Source organism: Mycteria americana, chromosome 3 (assembly GCF_035582795.1).
Source record: "Mycteria americana isolate JAX WOST 10 ecotype Jacksonville Zoo and Gardens chromosome 3, USCA_MyAme_1.0, whole genome shotgun sequence".
NCBI lineage: Eukaryota > Metazoa > Chordata > Aves > Ciconiiformes > Ciconiidae > Mycteria > Mycteria americana.
The window spans coordinates 73462431-73486773 of NC_134367.1; the positions used below are offsets into that span (position 1 = coordinate 73462431).

The following is a 24343-nucleotide window of genomic DNA, read 5'->3' on the forward strand; positions in this document are numbered from 1 at the left end:
GTACATTAAAATATATTCTATCCACTATAATGTCTCATAGTAAGAACTAGTCTAACAATAAATTACTTGAACTCTACAACAATGAATGTAACTTTTTAAGAAGTATTCCTTGTATCTCATTCTATATCACAAGAGACAAAAGACAGTTCTTCTCATAACTTAAAATTCTATAAAGAAAACTCCCTTACAAACAACACTGGAAGTTAGAAACTTATTTCTTATAGATTCAAGAGCAAGGGAAACTAGTATTATGGTGAAATGAGTTGCCCATATGCCTTTTTCCAACTTTAGAAGAAATTCTGCATGAGTTTTCTTTATAGCTTCCGAACTATTGCATAATTTTCTCAAATATCAGTGATTTTACCAATTTCACTCTTGCACAGATCAGTAAGTTTACCCACATATTAAAATTTCTCCTCAGTGCTTCGGAAAGCTACAAAGAGTCAGCAAAAAACTGTCTACAAAGAACAGATTTGTGTTTCCTTTCCAAACCACAAAATGTAGAAGTTTAGGAGCTGCCTTTTTTCCCCCCTCCATTTTAATGAAACCTTAAACTTTGCATAATTAGAAAAAGCTCTTTCCAGTTGTTGCCATAGGGATAGTGAACTCTTAAAGGAATATGCAAAGAACAAATTTCTACTGTAACACTACCTTACATTTCTCAATCAATTTGTAATTGTTCAACACTAACATTACATGATTATAAGTAACATTTGATAAAAGTGTTTAGAATACTAGTTTGTTTCAAAACCTAAGACTTTTCATTGTCCCTGTATTACAAAGCCCATTCCAGACTGATATTTGGAAGCTGAATCGGGCAGAAGGCATTCCAAACACTAATTAACAAATGAAATGAATGAAAATGTTTTATAGCCACATGTGAGCTTAGGTATTTATCAAATTAAAGAGAATAAAAAAAATATGAAATACTGTAGCATTTTTTTTAAATCCCATAAATACACTATTAGTCAAACATGATTGAAGGAAGCTCACCTTAGCTGAATGGTACCTGAATACACAGAAATGTAACAATAGTTTTAAATTATTCTTCACTGTATATCATATGGTAGCAATATGCAGAATTACAAATTTTAAAAGCAAAGCATAAAAAAAATTCAAATTCTTTAACTATTCCAAGTAAGGGAGAATACTTGCCTTTCTTCCCCCACTGAGAAGACTGAGAACTGAGTATGAGACTGACAACTGAAGTAAACTGACACCTAAAATGACAGAAGAACCAGATCAGAAAAGAAATTAAAGAATCTAATTGCCTGAGTGCAGGAAATTTGACAAGTAATAGGAGAGTCCAAGTTTCTGGACAAAGAACCAAAACATTTTGATGCTTCTTTCCCAAGTGGACCCATAGTTACATAACCACCTTTCTACATGTGTAGTAACAAAAAAAGGAATTCTTAAGAAATCCCATATTATCTCCTAATATCTTAAACCTCTTCTTCAGAGCTTTTAGCTTCTTATTGTATCTACTCAAGAATTGTGAATTGCACTTCTTGTAAGACTTCCTGTTGCCCTCACCTTCAAAAATAAAGATTGCTATTAATCTTTCATCATCTGCAGGAATACCGATGTGGTTAAAGATGGAAGCAACTATCTTGACATTACATGTATTCCAAGTAGACAGCACAAATAAACATAGGATGCCTTGATTTTATAGTTCTTCCATTTTCTAATGATCCATAGTAGTTCAAATCAGTTTTCTATGTAAAGAATAATAATTTTTATACAGAACTGACAGACATATGTTGTATACATTATATATTTTGACAGCATAGAAGTATCAGAGCAAAACCTACAATTATCCTTTCCTCCATTCCACAATCAAAATAAACTGTACTGATGAAAGCTGCATCTGTGTGAGGAATATTTTGCCGGCATAGTATAAGCTAAGTACCAGCAAAACACCTAGAATACACAGATTAAGCCACAGGCTATAGTTTCACAACACTTTTTCCACTGCAGTACCAGCTTAAGCAGTCCTCATCCCTCAGCTGTGCTGGCACAAGTGTTTGTGCAGCTGAGCAGTGAGGCCGGTCAGGGAATCCATCCAGGTTAAAAATAATATTTTTCTGATGGTAAATTCCACAATCTGCTTTGCTGCATAGCCACCTGGAACATTAACTAGTTATACTAGTGCAACTGAGGGGCAAGGCAGGAATAAGAAGCTAAGGTCAGGGCAGCTCATGCCAGTGCTGACATGGAAAGAAACTGCTCATGAAACTACAGGGAATGTTTTGGCATTCCCTGATTAAGTGCATTGCCCAAATAGTGCAGAATAAAGAGAAGAATACTACCTCTCAAATGTGTAAAAAAGCGCAGGAGGCTTCCACCCACTTTTCAGGAAATACTATGCAAGGGCTATAAGAAATTATCTTAGAAACTATTATTTTTTAAAATAGAAGTTGCAAATTGCCCCTCTTCCCCCCCTCCCCCCCATCATCATTCCCTGTTTGTGTGGAACAAGTGTATTCTGTCATTTACTGTCTCTCTCACTAGCTCACACAGAAAACCTGGTATTGGATCTCTGCCCTTCAGGCAAACAGGCAAGATGCTACTGCATTTGTTTTCTTAACAAATCCTGGGCAATGGAAACGGAAGGGGAAATAAACTGTAAGCTAGGACAGTAATATCTGTTTACAGCACCTTTATATGTAAGCACATTTTCTGTACTATGATAAAGTAACAACAAGACTAAAAAAAATACAACTCATCTCAATACTAGCTACCTTGTTTGTGTAAGGGTACACCCTACCTCCTTGATAAGATTTTAATGTTCAGCAGCAATAGGACAAGCCTTTCTGTTAGTGATCTGCTTTCCTTCTCAAGTTTTTCAGTCCAAAGGAACTATTGGACAAACATGTCTACAACACCACAAGAAGGTATGAACCCTTGCTGGTTGCTCTCTTGATATAAATGCTTTCTACTCTTGGGGACAAGAGCTATTGGCATACAAACTGCTCAAGTTTACCACTACGTGGACAAGGCTTCCAGACAGAAGCTGATTTATATAATATTAGTGGCATGCAAGCATGCAAGACACGCTTGCATGCCACTGGCATGGCATGCAAGACACAGGGAGCGCAGACCTGTGTCTCAACCATGTTCAAAAGCAGCATCCCTGGCACATAATCTTCTTCCTCCTTCTTGTTACAGCACAGTTTTTGAAAGGATTGCAGTTAATACCTGAAAGCAAGTATATGCTTTTGCTTTTACTTAAAAAAACCCACCTAATTTTGGGATTTGTGCATGGGAATTTTTGGATGTGTGAACTAATTCACACATACATGCTTCACACTTAGGCAAGTTTCTGTACACATCTCAGAAAAGTTAATAAATCAAATGTATCTTTTCAAATGTTTAAATTAAAAATATATCAAACAGCTAAGTGTGACTTTTGTAGCTTCTTTCTATGAATTTACTTCAAAGCACTCATGAGACATTTTGATGCTATCAACTTAGAGAATAAGGAAATAAATGCATTTTTTCACCTGTTAACTTCAGATGTTTATCATCAGATTTAATTCAAAGTACAGTTTAGAATTTCAAGGGAGGAATACTGTAATTAAAGAATGAGTTTTTTTATAAAAAGTCAATCTGAATCAACACTAACGCCAAGAATACACTGTATTCTTTCCAGCCATCACTGGGCAGAGGGCACGTCTCAGAGTTGGGTCATAAGCAACAGATCTTGTTTAGTATTTTGATCTTTTATCCTTTTTTTGCCTTTTAAGAGGTGCAAAATAATGATAAGCAGTCTATTTGTCAGACCTAGACTAAATTATCTCAAACTACTGATCGTCCTGTAGCATAACTCTGCAGAAGTCTATATTGTAAAGGAAACACCACACTGAAGTCCTGAAACAGTAGGCTGGTTTCTCATCTGATCTGAACACACCTCTTCAGGGGTCAGGTTTCACTGCACTACTCTGTTAATGGTGCCAATTCTGATAAATTCACAGTTAAACTAAACTCTAGTCTGTGGGAGCCCATGAATGTACAACTTTATTTAGGTACTTGTTCTAGCACCTTATCACAGTTGTGTAAGACCAGGTAACAGTCACGAATTTTGATGTGCCCAAATACATCACCCAACACAAGTATTACCTGTTTATGCACAAAAAGTAAACCACATTATTTAAAAATGTATGCTTCCTCTTACGTAGTCGTACCATATCATTATGATAACACAGATGCACCTAAATTAATCTACCTTCTCAGAAGATCCTACAACAGGTAGTTGAGCAAACAACAGCAGCTTGCTGTCACTCGGAGGGGTTCCTTTCTAAATACTACTGCAGAACTCTTTTGGTAAGGGTCCTCAAGTTAAGTGTTCTGCATCACAACAACTTTTGCAGACAGAGTTCTGAGATAAATCCTTTACCAGGACATTGTTTATCACAAGCTAGCAAGTTAGCTTAAGTGAACTTTCTTCATCTGCATATCACATACCTGTCCTCATTTTTCTGTCCCCCCACACCTGCAATTCAACCCAATTCAACAGGTTGCTGCTGCCACCTACCGGAAGAGGTCTTACTCTCCCTTCTCCTCCATGGTAACTTTTCTCTGGCTCTTCTGCTCACTGGACACTTCAAAGAGGCAATTCCATTTGCTGGTACAGCAGAAAGTTATTTTTTGGTGGGCGAGGGGGAGCCTGGATTAGTCTCTAGCAAATTGAGCTGGCTAGAAGAGGGACCTAAGAAGTGCCAATACAAGCCCACATGGAGGGGAATACAGACTGGGGATATATTTCCCTTGTTAACAGGAGGGGACTGTTAGATTGGCACTTGTTTTTCCAATTATATGAACAAGCAGAATGACTGCTGAACTCTAGAGCTAACAGCCAAATAGCATGTTGCTAGTTATAAATAAAGTGACCACTGCTACTGCTATCATCAACAAATATCTAACCATACCAATATTGCTTACAGAAACCATAAAAAGTCGGTTTCTCAAGCCTACCACTTTCACATACACATTTAAAGACACTTTAGCCTTCAAAAATAAACAGCTGACTTTAGGTACCTTCTATAATTCTTGGTCTTGTATCATTTTGTGATTAAAATATAGTCTGAAGTACTGAATTAATATGAAGATCATATATATTTGATTCCAAGCTTTCAGTGAATCTCCAAAGCTAAGACAAACTACTCCTTTGTTAGCAATTGGGCTAATACCCATCAGTCTGGTAAGAGAACGGAAAGTAGTCTCCGAGCACCAATTCATCTTTCCACTAATCTCCTTAAAATTTGAATTAAGCCCCCTGAAGCTGCAAGTGAACTCAGGCAAAGAGACTAAAATCAAGTCAGCCCAAGTGCTAGATATTCTGTGAACACATCCACAGAACAGTCCTACTCCAACATGAAAAAAAAACCAAACAAAAAAAACAACCAAAAAATCTCTGTTGTCCACATCATGAAGCAAGAACAAAGTATATCAAGTAACTGAGCTATACAGGCATCTGGTAATTAAAAAAAAATAACAGTTTCAAGCTTGGCACCACACATGCAATGGTGACACTTTTGCTCAGATCCATGTTTTACCACTCAGTTGTGAAAAGCCTTCAGAATACCAAATTTTCAATTGGATAGTTTTACAATTGTAACTTTACAACAAATGTAATTTTACACCAATTATAGTCATCATCAGCATGAAGCTGATTAGAAGTGTTTGCAATTTTATTTTTAAAAGTAAGAAACAGTCATCAAAAAAAGAGATTGCCACTACCACATAAAAATGAGCTTTGCTTATCTGAAAGGCTTCAGACAAGAAAGAAAGAAAGACAGAAGAAGGGAATTTTTACAGATATAATTTCTTTTTCTCTCTTTCACTTTGTTTCATTCAAAACAAGCAGCAGTTATACCCTTTAATGGAGCAGATTAAGTGTTAGAGGCTAAGTTTTGGAAAATTCTAGGTGTATGGGAAGACACTAGGCTCCACACAGTCTCTGCCTCACAGCATGGAAGGCAAAAGAGTAAAACCAGTCTAGAAGGTTAGGACTCTCTGAGCAGTTGTAAACTCAGCACAGACTTTCAGTTTCACATTCGGCGGTATTGCTTTTCTACACATTCTGACAATTTTATCTGACTGAAAGACTTGGAAGGGAAGAAACTCGTCTTACTCTTGCAGCCCTGTCCTCATTTCTCTCCCGTTTTCCCCTTTCATTTCCACATCAGCCAGAGTCCATCCACTCCAAAGATTAAAAAAAGGAAGAGATAGAAGCATTGAAAATCTTTCTGTTCTCAAAAAGGATTAATCTAGAAAACACTGGGTTCTTGTGGTTTGTTTGTTTGGTTTTTTTTATTTTGTTGGTTTTTAAAGAGATTCCCCCAAAAATTCTTTAACCTTGAATTTTTGTACGCGCAGGCTATGGTCTGCAGCCTTGAAGGACAGAGGCTTGTGTTTTAAGAACATTCAGATTCTCACTTCAGGAGCTGGAGCTCAAAGAACACTAAGTATCATGCAGTTCATTGAAAAACCACTAGAGTTGGCACAGTGTTTCTTTTGCTACTTGTTCCTGTCATTTCTTCATGCACATCCTACCAGTAAACAAAATATATATTCAGAAATCACAGTACAAATATATTCAGAAACCAACACTTCCATTACCCTACATCCCTTTTTTCTCCACTCTCTCATCTGTTAAAGAGCAACCACAATAAGAAATTTCACTTTCCAACTCGTAATAGAAATCCCACTTGCTACAATCAGCAAGACAAAACCAGCTACAGATGTAGTTTGAAACAGATCTGTCACTATAGGCTGGAGGAAAAGGTTAAAAACAGGTATAGAAAGAGCACAGTACAGATTCCCTTGTAGGACACTCAGGAAGATGAAGAACAGAGGAGAAAGGTCCTGAGAAACAATCACTAATGATGATGTAAGCTGAAGTTTTTCATAGTGTCTAAAGGCTATTATTGTTGGCCTGGGCAAGGTGAGCATCAGCAGCAAACAGAATGGCCACCAAATCAATGGGGTCCATAAGTCCCAGTCATAAAAGCATACTCTGCTACAGAGAAGGTTAGCTACAAAGGGACAGAGATACAAGAAATTGCTGTATCATTCATACTTTGTTCAGAATAAAAGATGCTTACATACATGCCATGTAAGTGAAAAAAAAAAAAAAGAATTGCAGATAAAGCCCACTATAATTTCTTCCACTGAACAGAAAAAAGCTTAAGATACCTACCATCACCAAGGAAAAAAAACCTCACACAGCAGACAGTTTAAACTGCAGACTTTTGGAGGGGGACAGGTGAGTTAGTAACATCTATTAGAAACAGTCTTTGACTAGGTGCTATAGTATTCCTCTAACTTACGTGTTATTGATACAAATCCTACCAAGTAATGTTTACAACTACAAGGTTCCCAATATAGAAGTCCGTGTGCCTACAAAACTTGCTGATCCAGTGCTTGGAAACTGCATCTGCTCTTGAAAGATAATTTTACTGGCTCCTCTGCTAAAACTCTTGTCTACTTCAAAACATAAGACACCAGCATGATTTTAAGACTCAAAGCTCAGTCCCTCCCACTCTAATTCCAGCAGTCTTCAACATTTTAAAATTTCATTCTCTCAGTCCAAGAAAGAAGTGACTGAGCTGCAAAAAGAAAATTGCCTCAGCAGCTACCTACACAAATTTGGATGACAGATTTAACATGTAGGGACAATAACAACAAAAAAAAGTCCCTTTTTTGTCAAAGAAAGAAAAAAATAAATGTAAACAACATAATCATAACTGAGAAAAGAGAAGTAAAAGTCTCAGAACAGATTATCAGAGAAGACCTCCCCACACACACACAGTAGTACAGTCCGATGTCCCTGACTCGCTATTTGCTCAAATACTGATAAAAGCAAATGTCTTCTCCATGCATGACATTAAAGGTAAAAAAACCCAACACATACGGAATAACCAAATAATTTAATTATGTTACCAAGACATTTAAGTAATAATATTGCAGATACCTAAAAACTATAATCATGGTCCCTTAACAGAGCAAAGATACTTAGAATATCACTACCCCTAACTGCTGAAGACAGAGGGAAGAAATTAAAAACCTCTCCGTTTATGAGCATCTGTAATCATCAGGCATCTTTAAAAAAATAAAAATACTGCTGATGAAAAACTCCCAATTCCTTTCCCTTATTTAAAAAGTGAAGAAAGAACCTTGAATCAGAATTGTCATGAGATCTGAATCTAACCGTAAAAGAGATTAAATGAATCATTTAAGCCTAATCAAAAACTAGTTTGTTCAGAATATCCGGGCTCAAAATTAGGTTCTCCAGCTTTTCAAAGAAAGCAGTCTCTGTCTTCCTCTTTACACCTTTCACACACAGCATATTTCTTTCTGCTCAAGAGCTTAAATTAAAATATTTCATTACAGACAATACCACTTCAAAATGCTCATGCAACTTCAATCTAGAAAATAAACATTGTCAGCATATTAAGATGTTTCACATATAAGTTACAGTACACCATGCAAAATTATTATAACATGTCACAGCCTAAATCTGCATCAAACTGAAAAGCAGAAGTCAGAGAAAATTATTTCTTTTTGAAATGCAAAGGTTTTTTGAGGTAGAAAATGACTGGCTAAAGCAATCAGTCATAAGTTTCTCTTACTTCAGTGAAATAAAAGCAGAGTTGTTCTAATGGGGGCAAACATTTTTGGTTATTTTAAGGATCTGGGGAAAATTTCCATGCAAGAGTTTATTCAAACAGGTCACCTTTTGAGAACAGCAGGCTTAAAGATATAATGTAATAACCAGATGTACGATTAAAAGATATGGCTGAAGATCAAATAGAATACATCTTCAGTTTTGTGCATTGCTGTACTTTATTTTACCCATACTTTCCTGAGAAAATGCCTTCTCAAAATTAAACTCTCATTTTTTCATTTTGCCACAGCTAAAAGTTTTTCCAATTACACTTGGAACTGGCATAGTAGCGCAAGCCTCAAGGTAGCATCAATCCCAACTCTCTCGCTCTCCGCAGGCATGACCAGTGATACCTTGTCCTGCAGTCTCCAGAACGGTGAAGTCTCTTACGGTCAACTCCCATTCCACAGCAGTTTGATCAGCTGAGAGGTGGGTAGGTGGAAGGAGGCTAATGAGCAAAGAAAAACACCCACCCACTCCTTTAAAGTACACTGACAATTTTCAAAACACTTTCACCTTTTGTAATAAATATGACAGTATCACCTATCACTACTGATTAGTACAAAATGTGTGACCACTATCAGGCACTTAGGTATTGATGAGAAAGTCCCATGTCCTATTTTCCACAGAAATAGATGCAAGCAGAATGAAAGGTCTGAAGCAACTAGACCAGTGGGCATGGAGTCAGATAACTAAGCAGCTAAGTACCATGAGCCCCAACTTCTTTCCTGTTCCCTCATCATAAACCGAGCAACTATAGTGCAGCTTCTACTCCCTTATTTACCCTGGGTGACTCACCTTGAGAATCATCTCAGTTTATTTCATGAACTTTGAGATTTAATTTCCCAGCAACCCTCATGCTAGTCTTTCCTGGTCAAGAAGTACAAAAGGATTGTGTCACACACACACACTTTTACATCCAGGCTCATTGAATATTTTCTTTTCTATTCTTCCCCTCTTTACCAAACTCAAACAATTTCTTTAATTGATAGGAGAGGTGTCACTAGTAAACCCAGTGTTTGGGTAAATAGCTACTGAAAGCCAGACTCTGGCAAAAAAAATAAATTCCTTTTTCATCTTAGTCAGGGACTTGACTTGTTTACTCATAACGTTTCAATGACAGTAAGGCTGGGTATTTCAGCCACTCCTTGAAATGCAGTTCCAAAACAATTCAATACTGCCGCTGTCATTGCCTCTGCTCCCAGGCATGCATTCCCACTCTCCCTCCTGTGATAAGCCAACGCTGGCACTCATCTGATCCTGCAGCAAGCCAGTTCACAGAGCAAAAACAGGGGGTGGGGGTGGTGTGGCTGTGGGGGGGGGGGGGTGTAGTGTTCATTTTCTGCTAGTTTAGCTTCGAGTCAAATGAATGCCAGTGTGAACACAGAGAAAAGAGCAGAGCCAACTTAAGGGTGTGATTTGTAAATCAGTGTTAAGTTTTAGTTTAGTGAGCAGCTATTTGGAAACAACTGTGTTAAAAGACAGCACCTGAAGTGAGAGCAGGTGGAGAAGTTTCAGAAAGATTGGTAGGACACCACCAAGATGGAAGCTACCACCAAGAGGGAGGGAAGAAAGACCTTCAGCTATTTAATGCAGTACCATAAAGAAAAGAATGGCCACAGAAGTCCCCTTTTCTGACTATCCTCTTCTCTAGAAGGAGAATCAAGGCCCTTGGATAAGAAGGGTACCCATATTAGGAAGAGGCCTACAGCTGGGCTGCCATAGTTTTAGGCTAACAGAGCTTGACTTTATATCTAAGTGCAGCTATCTTCACCCATGAAACTACACTGGCAGAAGGTCCTAGGGTAGTGGAGGACTTCTTTGACAGAATAGCTGCCAGGGAAAAGGGGGAAAGAAAAGGAGAAGCATGGTCATGGAAACGAGGAGTTGTTTTCTTTTTCTTCTCTGTTAGTTCCCAAACTAACTTATGTAAGGACAAAACCAAGACCACCATTGCAACATTTGGGAGGAAGCCTCTAGTTTCCACTTATTTTCTGCCAACTTCATAGTAGCAGGGAAAAATGAAAAAACAACCCATTAACCTGGGGAAAAAGCCTACACCAAGATGAGGTAACAGACATTGGTAGACAAGAGTCAAATAGAAACACTCATGGTGGTGACAATACAACTTATTTTTCCTGTTGCTTTTCTTCAAGGAGCATATTTTATACATAAGGAGGGAGAAGTAACAGACATGTCTAAACAGCTGTTCCTCTAGCTCCCAATTATTTTTCCATACTTTTCTTCTAGGATAAAATATAGCTTTCCTACCTAGGAACCGATAATACGTCATTTTAAAATTAGCCTTTTTCCCCGAGTTTCCCATGTTTTGCTATGAACTTTCTTCAAAGAAGAGAAGAACGCTACTTGTTCTCCAACCTTCTGTAAAGGAAAGAAAGATGCAATCACTGCACTTCCTGCTCTGTAAGGGACTAACAACACCGACCCTTTTTCTGCACTTTACTCCACACAGGATTCAGGGAGGGAAGGTTAACAAGGGAAGGAGAGAGGAAAGCTAGGAAGAGCAGAAATGCCTCCAATATTCAAGGCTTCTCAATATGTATTGTTTCCTGCTGTTATAACCTTTAAAAGATGGCCACTAATACTTTTACAAATTAACCTATCTTCTACCTTTTCTACCACTAAACAATATCTCCTTACAAAGGTCCTGACACCAGATACAGACTAACAAGACAACTAGATAGTCAAAAGGAAAAAATTAAAAATAAGCTGCTCAGAAAAAGGTAGATGAGGAAAGTAATAGAGGGAAGTTGAGAAAGAATAGAAAAGATACCTTCTAGCCCAAGGCGAATAAAGAGCTTTTAACCTTGTAAGGTCCTCCACTTGTCACCCCACTTGGGAAGAAAAAGACTCCCACAATCTGTCCCTGTCTTACCCCTATTCCAAGGCCCTTCCTTGCAAACTGGGGGGGGGGAGGGGGGGGGGAGGCAGGGGCAGAGGGAAAGCACGGAAATAAACCATTGTTTAAAAAGCTAGAAATCAAGATTACACTATCATCTAGCAGCAAAAATAGAAAAGGGTTCTCTCTGAAACTGACATACATGTATTAATAAACTACAAAATCTAACAAACCTTTCTAATTATAAAACCGGCAATATTTTGGGCATATTAACACATGCCAAAATTAAAAAAAGTCAATGTTTAACTAATTACTAAAATGACAAATTTTGTTATTAACTTGCCAATCATTCTAAAAAGAAGTAATTTCCCACTCTCTTTATTAAATACTTATCGTCCCACTCAGATTTTGACCTTCCTGTCTCTTCTGGATATTATACCACCTTATAGGCTTTAACTAAGAAATAAGCTGTGTTTTATCCTTCTCTTTACAACTGGAGTTAAACACTGAAAATATAAAAAGTACATACAAGTAAGAAGAACAGTTAAGCCTCAGTGTTTAAGTTTACTCTTCTAACCACAGATATAGCCAGATATCAGGCGTTTTCAGGAAACTAAAGAGAGAGCTGAGATCCCATTGTATAAAAACAAATATTAAACAACTCCATGGAGGAAAAGTAACTCTGCTAGTCTGGATAGCTCTTCACAACTTAGACATACTAATACATTTCTTGCATTTGCAACAAAGATAAGAGGCCTGTTAATAGAAGTAGACCGACTTCTGAAAGATAAGATGAACAATGTCACACAGATAAAGTGGCAAAGTATTCACAACTATTATACCTAGCTTCATATCTCAGAAGGATTCAATTTTTCACCCATTCCAATTTTCTAATGCTTGTCCTGCAAAAATACTAAGCCATGGGCTACAGGCAGGCATAATTTAAAAATGCAGATGTGGACTTTTCACAGGAGCTGGCAAGAACAAAGGTATGAAAAAAACTCTTGTGCTTTAATTTTGTGATAAAAGCACAGTTTTCTTCCCATAAATGAATAGCAAAATAAGTGTTATTCCTTCCAATTACACACAGTTTCATTCTCACAACAAGTTCAGAAAGGATGACAAAGCAGTGACAATAAATTCTTAACTTTAGAAGGCAAAGCTGCACTGCTAGGCTTCTCCTAAATCAATTTGAAATCCTAGTCAATGCATGTACATCAGAAAACAAAGCTACAGAAGTCAGAGAAGCTGTACTGCAATAGTAAAAAGTGAAATGAGAAAGTGCTTTTGAAATCAGTGAATTTTGACAGTCTGAGCAGTCACTGTAGGCATTCTGCAACATTCATTGACGTGACAGTGTAAGGTGATGACTTGCCCTTATCACAAACAGGCAGCAGCTTCAAGTCACACAGACAAAGCTGAAATACTATTTTGCTCTAAGTCTTGTAAAAACTTCAAATTAGAAGACAACTGGGTTTTTTTAATTAACAAAATCTCATGCTAGTATAACTCTGGATATTTTTCTAGCTAAAGTATTTTTTTCAGCATGAACTATATTATGTTGAGTCAAGTTGCAGGTCTCAAGATCTCATTTGCGTTGGCAAGAATTTCCCCACTCATTGATGAGGAGTGGAAAAAACATTCCGGAGAATTGCCATTTGCTCTACACTGAAGAAATACAAGCTACAGTTTGGCCTGTTCTTTTGGCCAGTTTCAACAGGAAGGAAGCCTGTAGCTCCATCAACTCTGCTAACACCATTAGGTGGTACTTTGACTTTAAGATACTCTGTCGCAGGGAATTTACTTGAAACTAAAATCCACAACAAAAAATTAGGAAAAATCAATATAATAAACACAACCAAGAAACAAGTAATGTCAAACTTCAGCACCTAGATAAGGCTTAAACACTTGTGTTTTGTACAGCATTTTGTACACAGATGGACACTTACATTAAGCTTTAGCCTGAAAAAGTTGTTAGTATCTGCCAGTCTGAAATCTGAACGTGCGGGCCAGATTGGCAACTACTGTTATGTTCCAAAGTCCATCCAAAATCTGCAATTTAAAGAAAGAGAATACCTACATGCTAATTTTAATTTACTCATCTTTAAATGAAGCTTTATATTCACTAATATGGCTGGATACCAGATTATAATTTAATAGATTCACCAGTTTCCTCTCATAACCATTAAAGGTTACAAAAGGCTCTAACTCTAGGCCAGCTCAAATAATACTCCCTTGTAGTACACTGGTGAAAACAGGAATATCTTTACAAAACATGTTTTGCTATCCTATTTTAACCACATCTTTCCTCAAGTGTCAACAAGTGCTGCACCTCTTTTCTAAATTATTCTCTCCATCTTCCTCTCTTTCCATAGTTTACATACCTCATTACAGTTATGTTTATCTATTAGCCACACTTTCACCTGTTTCAATGGGACCTGAATTTCTTACTCCATTGCAAAACCAGACTACAACATTCAAAGACTAAACACCTTAGAAAAACCTAGCCATTCTTATTGACAAAGAGAAGACTGCTAGGATTCTTACCGGCACCATCACTTAAAGATCATTAATTAAAACATGTCTGCTGAAAGCATTTAAGACTCCTTGATTATCTTCAGAAAACAGGAGAAAGATTACTGTTACCATCTTTCACCCAGGTAGACCACTGGTGAAGATTTCACACAGTGGCAGAATCCATATATGTGGGTTCTGTGGTGAAGTCAGTTCAACTAGTTCCTGTCCTACTTTCTGAAGGGCTAGCTTTTAATTTGCTTCATTTTAGCAATTCAGTCGGTGACCTTGTAAACAGCTGCAGTGCCGCAGATGGGCAGAGATGAATTCTTGAACTGGTCTTCCTGCTTGTCTATCGTAGCACTGCTCTTAGGTCTACAGTTTCATGACAGGCTTTCTTCATCAACAACACCAGCTTAATAAACTCTTCTCTCTTCTTTGCCATACCTCAGTTGTGCAGAAAAACCTATTTGTGGGATCATACTATAAAGCACATCACTGAACTAAGGGGAAAGGATGGCAAATCCACACACTGTCACTGCTGTAGTGCAAAACATCCCCCTCAATGGAAACTACTGAACTGATCTAACAGCTCCTCAGCATCAAGGGGTTAGTCTCACTCCATGAGATCACTTAAGACAGTTAAATAACAATCAACTTTTTCTGGTTAGTTTTCTAACCCCCAGTACAGACTGACCTGGCTCACAGATAGATAAGACAAGTCCCAGAGACCAGCTGCTTGTGTCAGTGAAAGAAATCTTCCCTGTCCTGTCACAGCAAACTATCAGACTGGCCCCCAATGCTCACAAATGCTTGTCTTTTTGCTTTAAACCTGTTATCTCAAAGCCATTTTGTTATATTACTCCAAGAGTATTTCATTTACACAGAAATACTGACAAAAGACGGAAAGCTTTCCTTTCATGGCAGCAAAGGCATATTTTGTATCAATAGACCAAACTACTCACCCAAGTCAAGGTTGAAGCTCTTCCAGAAAAATAACACCGTTTCGCATGTGTAACTGCAACTACACTAGCAACCGCTGCGTGCATACAGCTACATCATGGAAAGATGACACTTCCATGCATCCAAGATGATGTGGCCATGTTGGTATCATTCACATCTTTGACAAGACCTACATCACCAGAAGAGTGATGATAACAGATTGCCATATCGATTTTTTTTTTCCTCTGCAGTATGTGTATGAAAGCACTACTGGGAGAACTGATATTTTCCTTTCAGTCTGGAAACCACAGGGGTTTTCAACCCCATGCAGGGAAAAAAAAGAAACAAATAACGGGTATTTTCTCTGAACCTTACTACTTAACACATCAGCTGCTAGAAACAAGAGGCTGGAGAAAACAGAAATTTCCACAATCCGAATGACAGTTCTCTCTGCTTACAATTTATTTTACTCTCCTTCACCAAATGCTGTGGAAGAGGAATCCAAAAGTGTTGTACTTCTTTAGGCCTGGGAAAGGAAGATTAAAATGTGCTTCTTGTGGAGGAGCAGGAACTAATTCTTTAGCAACCCCTTTACACATAGCTAAGTCCTAACTCAGATACACAACAAAGTTAGTTATATTGCTTAAAAATTTGCTAGTAGTCAAGTTTCTCCTTGTATTCAACTCATTTTACAAAAAAAAGTTATCATTCTGACTGAAGTCCCAAGTGTAAGCATTATAGATGTGATCCACTGTCATGACCTCCAACAGAATTCCCAGCTTTGTAACACCTACCTCTACCTTAAGCAGCTACCAATGGATACAAGCTGGTGAGGGTCTAACTCAAGTCATTTCATAATTCTTGTATGAATCGTTCAGGCAAATCTTAAGTCATATATCAAAACAGCTAAATGAATTACAGCTACTAAAGATAGTTTTAATTAATTTTTTAAGAGTGACACAGTTTAAAATGACTGAAGAACTAACAGGCATAATAGATGAAAGATAACATGAATACTTTGCTAAATGTCTTTGTCTAATCCAATATATGCATCTTGGTAAACAAACTTTATTATTCATGGGACTGCAAACTCTTCTGGGACTGACGGATTTAATAAATATTTATACAGTGCTTTGCACAAAAGGGCCTAATCCAAGTCATGCTCTTCAGCCAATACCAAAGCATAAATAAAATATAATAATCTGGTATTGGCAATTATTCCAGCAAGATGGTTTTAAATACACAGTTTGAGGCACATACACACACACAAAAAAATCTTATCCCCATTTACCAGACAAGACCAGTATTTTTAAAAAAGGGAACAAGACACCAAAATTTTTAACCGAAGCAGCCTCATAAGCCAATGTGAAACATACTGTTTCGTATTTATCAACCTAAAATGCCTTTTCAAGCATACTTTTGCTGAGCCCCTGGAGATTCCCTGTTCCCAGGCTTAAACCTGTTAGATTAAAGAAGACTCTCTAAGAAAGATAACCTACCATTCCCTTTCAAAAAACAAATGTTTGTCCAACAAATGGAAAGCAGCACTTTGAACCAGTTGAACGAATTAAAAAAAATCCAAGTACAGAACTCATGACACTTTCTTTTTCTCTCATTCTCTCAGGGAAGCCTAAATGGAGCAGGGGCAAACTTAGCAACTGATACTCTGAAGAGGAAACAGAATGAGAAAGAGATGACAAGTGCGGAACTGGTCTCTTAAGAAGGAAGAAAAGTTTCCAAGAACAAAGATTAGAACAAAAAAGAATGCCAAAGAGAAGTATAAACAAGAGGGCACTAATGTTTCAATTGCGAAGGATAGATCTTATATTGCCTAGGCAAGGGAAAGGGATAGTGAAGAAAGGATACGAATGAACAGATCTCCTCTTTTCTAGCTCACCTACAAATATGGTAGGATATCATTAAAAAGGTGGTTGGCAGAGATAAATTCCACATGGGGCAGATTTTTTAAAGAGTCAAGAAAAACACAAACAGAAGAAAAAATATCAATGCTATAAAAAGACAGGAGAGTACTGTAAAAAGAGATACATAGCACAGCATGGACACAGGAAGTAGACTTTTCTTAAGGGTTTAAACACAACATGAATTGACAAAGGATACAATTACATGCCACATTGTACAACTTAATTTTTTTGAAGTGTGTGCACTTTTTTCCCTATGTAGGTGAAACAGTTCATAATTTTTTCCATCTGGGGAAATCAGGCTTAGGACTTAGATGGCAAAATACTTTTCTGCATTTCTAACCTCAGTATTAAGTAGAAATTGATCCCTCCCCCCCCAGCTCAGGAAAACAGATGATTTATCTGGATGTACATATCAGTCATAGCTTCTGAGGCATCGGATCAGTAACAAGTACTAATGTCTTGTGGGGTGGTTAGATTCTGAAACCTACTGTATTTTTTTTTTCAGTTAGTTTACCCTGCTGAAAAAGACATTCCGAGAACATATTGATAAACAGATGGATCAACAAATGAGATTTTTTACACACATATAACGCAATTTTCTTTGAAAAATGCATACTAAAGCCCTAGCTTTGATGGCCTTTCAGAATTTTCCCAAGAATTATTCCCTAAACATATTTATACTCAATCTTTCTACAAGTCACCTATGAAAATACCTGATAACATCTTCTTGAAGAATAAAGATATGCTGCAGCAAATAAAATTAAAAGTTTGCTGTTAAGATTATTTCACATCTGCCAGCGATTTCTTCTCCATTTCTACTAGCATTATCTACAAAATAGAGGTATACCAGATAAATACTTATTTCAAGATTCAATGAACTACATAAAATCTTTAGTCTGCAATAAATCTTTAATAAAAAGCACATCATTTCAGGCTTATTGAAACAACTTGATACTACCATAGCTCATCTTCACAGATAAATCTATTAGACCTGGGAGTACATCAAACATACCATTGCATGCAACAGCCCAACAGAGACATCACTGAATTATACTATTACCATGAAACGAACATCTAAGTCATGTTAGCTAAAGAAACTGTAACTAAATACGATGTAACAATAAAATAATGTTTTTGATAAAGTAGTTTGAGAACAACAGGTATTTCTTACACATCTTAACTCCTCCCTTACTCGTGCACATTCTTGCCCTGTGCTGCTACATGCACTGTGTCAGTCCAGGTGTTAGGGAAATCATGTGTTGAATCAGACCCATACAAACACATATGCAGAAGCAGGGCCTCTGTGTGCGTGGAAGCAACAATATCACCAAACATCTAACAGCCACCTCGCCCTAAGAGTTTGTATCACTGTAGTCAAAAGCGTGCCACTGTTACAACACAGTCTTAGCAGCCCAGCGGTCTGCTCAGCTACCTTACATCTCTCACCCTTTTTTTTCCCTTTTCTTTTTTTTGGTCTTCATCTTCTTAAGGACTTATTGTAACATGATTTTTGTTTAGTAAACCAAAACTGGCAGGTGCTGCTAGCCTTCCCCTTAAAGGCACTGTCCCATAAATAGCAGAACTAACAAAGCCCCATTTCCCATAGATTTGCATTCTGTCTCAGCCATGCCCCATGTTCCAAGTAGTCACATTCCACCTCTATCCCAGATGCCTATTATCTTACCCCTCTCTTCCAAGCACTAGCCACAATATACTTAACCTCTCATGTCCTCTAACTACTGGCTGAAGAAAGAGTACTGCACTTCATATCTAGTTCTTACCCCACAGACAACTGTTTGCTGGCCTACTGGCAGGCTAAATACAGGTAACTGCTACACTCATGCAAAACTTTCCCCTCAAGAGATGATCTTACTCAATGAAGCCATCAATTTTAACAAAGCTTGCTAAACATTATTAGAATGTAAAGTCTTTGAGACCTTGCCCCTTGGCTAATTTCTTTGCTGAAATTAGCTGATGAGCTCAAAATGTATTGAGATACAGGATTAAAGAAAACATAATTGCTCAAGTTTTGTGTCTTTAGAACAGTGAATTAGAGATGGTTTATACACTACACACAAATATATAAAAACCAACAGCAACTCTATTTCTTTAAAAAAAAAAACACACAGAAAATAGACGCATCTCAACATCTTATCCATGTGAGAACAGTTGATTCTGAACTCCTAAACTGCAAAGATTTATTTTCTAGCATGTCTAATTAACTAAGGTTTCTTAAAGAAACTGCACTTACATGTTCTATTTGTCCTGTTAATAAGTATTTGCATCCCTCAACCATTTCCAAGTGCATTTTAAAGGAGGTGTAAAAGTCTCAAAGATAAAAAAAGGCTTCTACAAATTTTGTGAGAACTGGCAGCTTTGTAGAAAAAAGAAACTCGAATTCATGCCTTCAATGAGTAGAAAAGCAGGTGGAACCCTGCCTTCTCCACTGGCAGCCCCAGCAGACCAACCAGCCAGCATGCGCATAGCACCAGATTTGATTAATTCTGGAACAAGCTTTAGATACGTAGCATTTGAGTGTTTAACTAACTTAAGAAAATCATCAAAGTAGTGAGCATACATAGTGGCTTTGTCCTGGTTTTGGTAAATTCTAGCAAGCCTAACAATGACATGACTAATAGGTGTACAGTTTGGGTTGTTTGGTTTTGGTTTGGTTTTTTATTCATTTTTTAAAAACTCATATATGCAACCTACAGAAATGTATGGGGTTTTTTCCCCTACCACCGTGTGTTCCTAACTTAATGCTTTTCTAAACACTAAAGGGAGCACAAGTTTTACATCCATTCTGAAACACTGATTTTTAAAAAATGGAAAAATTAAATTCTGCTCATAGCACAACCAGGATCTGAATGAGTTTTAAACCACTCATCATTAAAGACAGTGAAATTTGATCTTCATTTGTACTCAGAATAGGAAAGAGCTATACATTTTCCATATTACTACAAAAATTGATTACACATAGCATTTTTCTAAGAATATAATGCATATTTTAAATAAAAAACCCCATTTTTTTGTAAAATCCTGTGGCCAGATACTAACTTAAACAAAGTTTATTTAGCACATTACTATAAGTTATGCTTAACTTCTTGCCACCAAAGTAGTCTAACACATTCTAAAAATATTAACTATTTAACTACACCTTAATGGCACCTATGGCAACAAGAATATCCTGAGTGATGCCATTCATTTAACAACAGACATGTTCCAAGAATACGAGGATACCATACACAAACCACACAGATCTTTCAACTTCAGTTATGTCAAGCTATTTCACTTGGTTTCACTAGAACCTGATTACTACTGATTAAGGAACAGCAAAATCTAAAGGCAGCATAACACCAATCTAGAAAGAACTCAGTAAACATCTGTATACTGTTTGAAATACTTTCTTGCATGAGCGTTGAGCTTGCTGATCAGTTCAATAAGTTCCTAATTTTACTAAAATTAGGAAAAAGGTCTACAAAAACTTTTGTCAGGGACAGCATTAATATTATGACAGTGATTTTTTGGTAAGCATTCTCAAGAGAGGGTGAAACTGAAACAACCATTATACCGAAGCCTCTGACTACAATTAAGAGTTTATAAAAAAATATTATCTGATTGTAAATCTGACAGCTTTCTTGCTCTCACAGTTGCATTTTTAAATACGTGGAATCCAATCCAGATCAGTTTGCTAAGCAGGGCTCAAGAAGTTTTAGAACATCCACCAGCATTTTTCCTGTTTGAAATAGAAAGCATATACTTTTCCAGTTGAGATAACCTACTATGCTATTAAAGAGAAAAAAAACCCCAACTTAATCACGTATACATTAGTGGGAAAAAAAGTTAACTTTCATTTCAATCATTTAAATATTTGAGTTTTGAGTATAGCTTTAAAAAAAATCCAGTTCTGAATCACTGGAATTTTTGTTCTATTTCCTGTAAAAGCACCAACAGCAACATCGTTCAGCATTCCGCTTGCAGCAGTTCAGAAAAGATCAGCCTGATCCCTCAGTCCTAAATTTACAGTCATTTCATAAACTTGAGGTTACATCTGACCAACTTATTTCTTCCAGTGTTTCCAGCCAGGGAGATCATGATAAGGAGGCGGCACTTGCAATAGGATGAAGAGCAATCTAGTTTTATGTTTCAAAGTACACTTTTCCAAAGAAACAGTTTGCCAAAAGCTTTTTAAGCTCCCTAGCAAAAAAAATATATAAGTTTGCTGAGAATAATCTCTTCAACAGATGACAGGTTTAATTCTATAAGGCTTGAAAAGCATACCAGTTATCTATAAAGCCAAAGACCATTACAAAACAACACAGGACCTCAGCCTTCAAAGCAATGCCATGGTGAGAAAAAACCACGACCTTCTTCCATCCTGTCACTGCTGGAAAAGAGAAGTTTCTACGAGGACACTGTCGTAGGAAGAATACCCATTTTCAAGAATTCTATTTTTATATCGGCAAATTTAAAGGAAGAGAGAAGAACCCTTTGACTTCTCTTGATGTTGAGAAGGAAAATGATTTACATTTCACAAAGTCTTTGAAAGCTGGTGCAAGCAAGGGTAGCACAGCAAGAAGATGGCACTGCCCCCAGATATAATGATAGGGATGATGCCTTATCAAACATCTCTCAGAAACAAAACTGGGATGACCGAAACAGAGTACCTCCTCTGACAGCCTTCCTCCCCTCTTCCCCTTTGCAGGTTCTCCTGTGAAGCAACATGAGAAAAACCAGCCAGGTCTTCTCAGTTTTTAAAAGAAATCGAGAGTCAGCTCAGCGTTCATTCCACTGCAGCACAATCCAAGGTGCTATCTACAGACAAGCCTCTGTAAGTTTAACATATGGATAACAGCCACAAGTGACTGAAATTTTCATTTAAACTGAAGGGCAGAACTTCCTGAAGCTGATGACACGTGTCTCCTAATTTGTCAGTGGAACTTCCCTCTTGCCAAAAGCAGATATCAGAATTCTGAGGTTTGACAAAACCCAATTACAATAATACAAATAAAGAATAAATAATTGAAATATGTATATGAAATGCAAATGCCTGGTTATCTGGTAAATCATTAGCTAAGCTGAAAATTGTTCCCGATTTCAGCAAGTCGTGGTCAATCATTAATATAGTGCTATTGCTATAGAGTTGCTAGCCCTCTTTACCGTAGTGCATGTGCAGTACCATTTTCATGGCTGAAGTTATGATACAAAACAATCTGAACTGTCTAAGAGAATGACTCTGAATTAAACATCTACATAAGTCAGAGCACTGAAAATTATATGCAACACCATCTTCAGTGTTCTACAGCTGAACTTCAGAAACAGCTGTATTCAGTCTATATCAAATACCCTAAACTTATGATGACTAGAAAGCCACAACTGAAACCTACTCCTTGCTAAGAAGTATTCCTTCAGAATTCCTTTTTTAAGTATGTGCATACTACCACTAACACAGAAACACCTACAGGTCTTGGGCAGAAAGCAGGGTCTGCTGAGCTACCAGGCACAGTACAAAGAACGCAAGGTCCCCAGCCTGAAGGCCCTGCAACATCTAACAGGACTGAGCGTTCAGACTTTTAATACAAGCCTTTCAATGAATGAGACACAGTACTACACACCTCCGCAAGGCACTCCCAGGTCTCCCAGAAGGACAAAACAGAAAAAGAGAAGAAGAAAAAAGAAACCGTATGCATCTCCTCTCTTCGAAATACCTCTTATCAGAACCATTTCAAGAATTTCTACTCAAAAATTAAACTGACTCGAATAATGGAAACTGAACTCCCAAATATACTATATACGGAATCGAGCCCAGCCAGCCCCCGCAAAGACAGCAGGCACCCAAAAATCGCACCTCCGACACTTCGTTACTCATCCTCAAATGGCGGAGTCTCGCCCAGCGCACTCACACCTGTCACCTGCTAGGCGCCAGGCCAGCCCCCCCTCTCTCCCTCCCTCCCTCCCTTCCCCAGCAAGGCGAGCCCGCTGGCAGGCTCCTTCCGCTCCTCCCCGGGCCGCCGCAGCCCCCCGCGCGGGGCGGGCCGGGGGCGCTGCCACGCACGCCGCCCCGCGCCCCCCGACACGCGGGCCCGGGTCCCTCCCCGCGCGGGGGAAGCTTCAGCGACTCGCGAAGGAAAGTAAGTTTCCATCTCCCGCTGGACGCCCCGCTGCGCGGCGGCTTCCCGTCCCTGCCCTCCCCACCCCGCCGGGGAGGCTGACTCCCACCCCCACCCCGCCCCACCACGCCGGGATGAGCGGGGTGCCGGGGGCTGCTCCCTCCCCGCGCACAGGCCTCCCCTGACCTCGCCCTGGCAGAGCCCGGGGCGAGACGAGGGGCTCCGGGAGCGCCTCGGGCCCCCTGCCCCTCTCCGGCCTGCGGGCCGGCCCAGCCCCCCGCGCCTCAGCCTGCAGCCCCCCGGGGATGGGACCTGCCCCGCCAGGAAACCAGCCCGGGGAGCTGCCACCAGGCCCGCCTCGGCGGGGTCAGCCTTACCCTGCTGCTGCTGCTGCTTCTCCTCCTCCGCCTCCTCCTCCTCCTCCTCCGCCTCCTCCTCCGCCTCCCCCACCACGGCAGCCGCCGCCACTACCGCCGCCACCAGCGCCGCCGCCGCCTCCGCCCGGCAGGGGGGACCCCGCCGACCCGACCCGCTCCGCAGCCTCCCGCCGCCGCCGTTCCGCTCCGGGAGGGGAGGAGGAGGAGGAGAAGGAGGAAGGGAAGGGGGGAGTCCGTGCTGCCGCCGCGGGCGGGAGAGGCGGGGAGGCCGGGGGTGGGTAGGTGGGTGCCTGCGGCGCCGCTCCCGTCCTCAGCTGGAACCGCTCCGGCTGCGCGTCGCTCCCGGCCCCCCCCCCTCCCCCCGCTCGCTGCGCTCCAAATCAAAATAGTGTCACAATATGGCGGCGGCGGCGGCGGCCCAGCATCGCGAGACCGGGCCCCGAGGGCTAACGGGATGCGGCGCGCGCCAATGGGCGCCGGGGGGGAGGGGGCCGCGGGGGCGGGGCCTCCGCCGCCACCGCCCCCAGGGTGGGGCCTGAGGGGGGGGGGGGGCTGCGCCGCGCGCCGTGCGGGCGGGCGGAGGGGGCGCCACCGCCTCCCCGTTAGGCGGGGGCGGGCGTCTCGCGCCGCGCGCCGGCTGCCCCGCCCCCCGCTGCACGCGCGCCGAGCGCGTGGGGCAACGGCCGCCGCCTGGGCGACGGCGGACCCCGCCTCCCCGCCCGTCCCCCCGGGCTGCGCGGCCGCCGGCGAGCCGCGGCCCGGCCCGGCCCGGCGACCCTCGGCGCCGCGGTGTGCGGGCGCTTGCGCCCCGCCCCGGCCGTTCAGCCCCTTCTTTTCCCTCGCCCCTTCTTGCCCCGCAGGCTGCCGTTCCCCTCCCCCGCCGGCTGTGGCCGCCGCTCCGCCGGGCCCGGCGCCAGGGGAGGGAGGCGGCGGCGGAGAGTGGGTAGGTG

The 24343-nt window shown here is 40.1% G+C and overlaps 1 protein-coding gene across 1 annotated transcript in view; it reads right to left on the minus strand.

Moving 5' to 3' along the window:
- TAB2 (TGF-beta activated kinase 1 (MAP3K7) binding protein 2) overlaps positions 1-23808 on the minus strand; it is a 68746-nt gene extending 44938 nt beyond the window's left edge. The window contains exon 1 of the mRNA XM_075499024.1: positions 23394-23808. The gene's annotated coding sequence lies outside the window, so the exon portion shown is untranslated. The remainder of the gene's footprint in view (positions 1-23393) is intronic.
- Between the last annotated feature and the right edge of the window lie 535 nt (positions 23809-24343).